Below are 5,926 nucleotides of genomic sequence, written 5' to 3'. Positions count from 1 at the left end.
CTGCTCAGAACACCTTCACTTGCCCGCCCGCCTCCGGGGGCTAAGCGGGGTTCAAATGTAAAGGAACTGAAAACTAGGTTGTACCTTGCAATGGCTATGGAGAGGGAGCCACGTGCCATGAGGTCTGGGGGCTTGGCTTTTTATTTTCTATGCCAAATACGCGCCTTCGGAATGGAGATTTCCCCCAGCCGCTAGGTTTGCAAATAAAGAGTGATTTGTATACCTAGTTTGCTCCTACCTTTTTGAGGGGTGGGGTATTTTGTATGTGATCTTCAGATGAAAAGCACCAGTATGTAAGTGAAAAGTGAAGTGAACAGAACAAGAGAGGACCATATGGAGAGAGAAACAAAAAACAAAACAGTTAGAGATATGTCTGTTGTTCCTATTCTAAAATAAATTATTTTTCAACAGAAAAGCTTCTGTAAAATCATTTCCAGGATAATACTTGTAGAGTTACAACACCAATACAAAAACATAATGAAACACAGACGTCAACAAACAAATACTGTGGCATCCAACCATAATATATACTCAGTAAAGGTAAAGGGACACCTGACTATTAGGTCCAGTCGCGGACGACTCTGGGGTTGCGGCACTCATCTCGCTTTATTGGCCAAGGTCATGTGGCCAGCATGACTAAGCCGCCTCTGGCGAACCAGAGCAGCAAACAGAAACACCGTTTACCTTCCCACCAGAGTGGTACCTATTTATCTACTTGCACTTTTGATGTGCTTTTGAACTGCTAGGCTGGCAGGAGCAGGGACCGAGCAACAGGTGTTCAGCCCACTGTGGGGATTCAAAGCGCCGACCTTCTGATCGACAAGCCCTAGACACTGTGGTTTAACCCACAGCGCCACCCGCGTCCCTATATATTCAGTACAGATGTTAATTTAAACAGGGTTGGATCATCCATTACAACAAACTGTTTTCAAAAATGTATATTTTCCTGATAGTTTGTATGATATAGTATTGTAGCTTTGTACAATTGGGTGTGCCAATTGCCAAAATAAGTGCAGTTCAGATATTGAGTGCTTAAGCAGGGTATACTGTGTATATGATGATGACATAACCACAGTATTTGTATAATGTATCTGTTCTATTGAGTTTTGTACCTTACTGCCAGCTTTTATTACTTTGGCCAATGTGTTCCTTTTTGTTCTCATATGAACAAAATGTTCATTTTCTGTAGGAAGCTGCCAGCATAATTTACAATTGGGTAATTTACAGTATGTGTGGGGCTACCAGCATCTGGCAGGGTGAAAACAAGCCTACAATAGGGGTTGTTTGTTTGCTTTATTTGTCACATTTACATTCCACTTTTTCCTCCAAGGAGCTCAACAAGGTACACATGGTTCTCTTCCTCATTTGTTCCCAAAGTATGGTATCCCAAGGACTGTAATCAGTGAGTTTCTGTACAGCTCAGGGAAGCTAACCTGAGGTTGCCATTTTTAGTGGCACTCCCAAATTCTTTGTAATGTGTGTCATCTTGTGTTTCATATATGTATACAATGTAGGATCAAATATACTCCTTGGAAGAACATTTTGTTTTGTTATTTTGTTAAATCATTTTTCTCATGTTTAACTCTGTTTCTTTCTCTCCCCCTCCCCATTTTTGTGTTATGCATCCAATACAAGCAATAATCTGAAAAGGAAGATTGGGAAAGAATGTAGCAATCTAAGTGGGCAGCCAAGATACAGAAATGACGTAAAAAGTCTCTACTATTGTGGGCTCAATTTTTATCCAGAGTGCTCAATATGTGGCTGGTGGTCTTCAGCTCTAACTGTTAAGTTCCATCAGTACACAGCTTATTTCCTTATACCTGTGTAATCTCTTGAAACCTGAATATTCATTCTTGCCCATACAGGTGTGGGTTATAGGATACATTTATTAAATAGTTAGTTACAGATTCCTGGAAGGACTCTTCACACAGACCTGCAGCAGGGTTTCTACTCATTTGTGGGAAGAAAGGAAGGCAGGGAATCTAAAGACAAGGTGTCCAGTTATGTACTGACAAAGACAGGCATAGGTAAACCCAGCCCTCCAGATGTTTTGGGACTACAACTCCCACCCTCCCTGACCACTGGTCCTGTTAGCTAGGGATGATGGGAGTTGTAGTCCCAAAACATCTGGAGGGCTGAGTTTGCCTATGCCTGGACAAAGAGAAGAAATACATCACACAAAAATAGGGCAAAGATGACACCATTTTGCATAAAAATTACACATGCTACTTTAAATGTATATCTAATATATTGCATATTGGATTGATAGTATTGCCAGCAGTCATATATTGACAATAATGGCATGGGTGTCAGCACAAAGTGGCTGCCATGGGTGGCAAAAGAAGAGGTGTCAGTGCTCCATATCAGCAAGCACTGCAATAACCCCCTCTCTCCCCTCTCATTCTCTCTCTCTTTCTCCCCACAGCAAGGAAGGACCATAACCAAGTGACTTTGTGGGGCTGCTCAGAGCAATAGTCAACTAAAAGAGTTGTGCTAGCTCAGCAAATTTAAGTTGTGCAGTTTGACTTTCCCACCTTCTCCTCTCCCCAATCTGCTCTGGAGGGTTGGGGGAACAGACGGAGCATATTTCAGGGACAGGTGGGGAGAGGAGACAAGCAGCTAAAGTGTTGCACTAGCGTAACTTTAGTTGAATGCTGCCCTCAGTTTGTTGCCCCAATGCAAACTGCTGATGGGCATCTTCAGGTCCCCCGAATTCCCTTCTTAGGGTGCTACATCCTTAATGTGGACTGGGACCAAGGCAGTCCTTCAAACAGAGGACTCTGCTCTGTAAAATAGGACATACGGTCATCCTATCTCAAGGCTCAGCTGCTCTTGAGAGGGACAATACACACCTCATTCACTGTTCCAGAACACAACAAAACACTGAACACCATGTAAAGAGGGGCCTTACTGCCAAGCTTAGCAGTAAGAAGGATGCTGAACGGAATGAAATGAAAATGAAAAGGCACAGATGTGCAGTCTTTTGAACCTTCATTCAGCAAGGCATTCACTGAATGGATACATGAATGCAGGTGCCTGTTTTCAGACTTTTGGATTTTGGAGTTGCATCAGTGGGGCACAGGAACATCAGGGACAGGGCAGTCCTGTTTCTGTCTCTACACATTTGCTCTTCATGGAGGGGAATATTGGAATGAGATTTTGTCTTTGTTCTGCTATCTGCTCAGGGAGGGAAGATGTGTACATCATTTGAATTCCTCAGTGAGTATGTAAAAAGGTCAGAGGCTATCCAGGTTCTTTCTAGTAACTAATGTCTGGAAAATTTGGCTGATGTGAGGTAACCTTGAAGTAAAATGTTTTTAGCTAGCAGGCACTGCACACTGATGTTGTCAACTGACCAGAAATGCAACAAAACCAGCTGGCCCTCCTCCCCCTCTGGCTTTAATAATTTGCTATGCAAAACAAATAAACCAAAGCAGTAAGGAGAGGCTTTGCATGCATGGAAATAGGAAGCATCATTTTCTACATAGAAAGTATTATGATTTGCTGTTTAAAAGCACAGGAAGAGGAGCATTAAAAACAACAAAAAAGAGTGATCGGCAATAGAGATCTACATACCAATACAGATTTGAGGCTATGCCCATGTTTACATAAGGGATGCGGGTGGCACTGTGGTCTAAACCACGGCTTGCCGATCAGAAGGTCGGCAGTTCAAATCCCCATGACAGGGTGAGCTCCTGTGGTTCGGTCCCTGCTTCTGCCAACCTAGCAGTTTGAAAGCAAGTGCAAGTAGATAAATAGGTACTGCTCCAGTGGGAAGGTAAACAGTGTTTCCGTGCACTGCTCTGGTTCACCAGAAGAGGCTTAGTCATGCTGGCCACATGACCCGGAAAAACTGTCTGTGGACAAATGTCGGCTCCCTCGTCCAGTAAAGCAAGATGAGTGCCGCAACTCCAAAGTCGTTCGTGACTGGACTTAATGGTCAGGGATCCTTTACCTTTACCATGTTTACATAGCGAAAACCACACCACCTATACATGAGAGAGGGAGATCAGCTGACCCAGGTACACAAAATCTGAAGGGGGAAAATAAATGCAGGAAGTGCCCCACTTCAGGAATTTGGATGGCGGACAGAATAGAGATGATGGGCACAGCTGGCTCACCCCTCCACACACCCATGCTATGTTCACACAAATATTGAATGCCTGAAGAGTACTGGAGAAGAGAAAGAATACAGACAGCTCAGTAGGAAAGAGGAATTGAACATATTTGTTGTAGCAGAGCAACAGCTAAATGCTTATAAAGGTGGAGAAATAGGCATCTCATTGCCTCCATAGGTCACTTCCTGGTTTCACAACATGAGTGTTCACACGTAGCATTTAACAGTCTGTGCATCCATATACCTGTATATTCATACAGTTATTCACATGTAAAGGTCAACAAGTGCATAGCTGGCAAGTGTCCCTTATTTGGCGGGACAGTCCCTTATCCCAGCGCCATGTCCCACTGCTATCCCTTATTGATGATGTCCCTTAAATTTCCCGGGTTTCAAAGGAAGCAGCTCCTCTCCCTCCCTCCCTGCCGGCCAGGGAGGAGGGAGGCTCCAACTGTGTTGCTTGGCTGTGTTGCTCATCCAATAAGGAGTCTAAGAACGACTGGGGGGTGGAGCTTGCATGCCTTGTGCCAATCAAATTGACCACGTTGCCTGGGGACTCACCTTTGCTCAGCGCTTCCCAGCGGAGAGGTGACGTGGTTTTCCTTGCTGCATCCCCTTTGCCGGGTTGCTGTGCTATGGGAACCACCACTTGAGGCTTCATTTGGCTGCTGGTTGACTAAAATCCCTTATTTTGGCTGCTGATCCCTTATTTCAAGGCTGTTGGTCCCTTATTTTCAAATCTGTAAGTTGACAGCTATGCAAGTGTGCATCTGTGCACAATAGTTGTACAGATGAACATGTGCCACATTCTTTTGCACCAACACTTGTAGTTGTGTAGAGATAGCTTGTACTTGTATCCATGTCTGAAGAGCTACAGAGTCTGTATATTTCAGTATACTCAGAGATGGAAGAGACAGCTGCCCAGAAACATCACTGGATAAATTGAAGCATTTAATGTAGCTGTAGCTGAGCCCAAGTTTATCCCCCTTCCCATTCCCCAAAACTCAAAAGTAAAAACAAAACAAGACAAAAATAGGTGAATGAGGACAGAATGCTGTTGTGTGGTGCATGTGGTTGGTGGAGATGGTGAATGGAATGGAGCACTGGAATCCTGAACAAATAGTACTTTCATATTCAAATGGCTATCTCAGTTCTTCTGACTGGTTGTTGTCACTAGAGCCACTCATAGACAAGAGGGAGGTATCAACAGGGCTTGGGGGAGGGAAGGAAGTCCACCATTAAAAGTCCACAAGTACCCCCAAAATAGCCTAATAAAGACTGTATGTGCTCTTTGGTGCAAGAATAATATCTGCTGGATGGGGATGTGGGGTTGGACATGGAAAATTGCAAATTGGGGAAGAGAGAATGAAACAATGTGGCTGAATTCCTGAACTTCACATGGTAACATTTTGCAGCATGTTCCACCTTTCTGTATTTCTGCTTTCAGTTGCCATTTCCCTCTCTCGCCTTCCCCATTTTTTCCCATATTGGTTGCTGGATCAAATTCTTGGGCTGAAAAACACAAGGCTATTGCCAACTTCTGTTTGCATCAGTGTCCTTGTAACAAAGGACCACAACAACAATATTCTCAGAAAGTGAATCCTCCCCCTTTCTTTTCATCAAGTTTTCACCTGTTTGCATTGCACCTGCTGACACTCAGCTCTGTTTCACCTTGATGTTTAAACCAGGTGTGGCAGTGGAAGTGCTGAACAGGTGCCAGGAAGCTGTAACAGGCTGGGTAAAGGCGAAGAAACTAACGTTCAAACAAGAATGCTATTGAAAGCTGTTTCAATAGAACAGCGACAGTAAACA

The sequence above is a fragment of the Podarcis muralis genome, chromosome 6 (genome assembly GCF_964188315.1).
Source record: "Podarcis muralis chromosome 6, rPodMur119.hap1.1, whole genome shotgun sequence".
Lineage (NCBI taxonomy): Eukaryota > Metazoa > Chordata > Lepidosauria > Squamata > Lacertidae > Podarcis > Podarcis muralis.
This window is presented reverse-complemented; position numbering follows the sequence as displayed.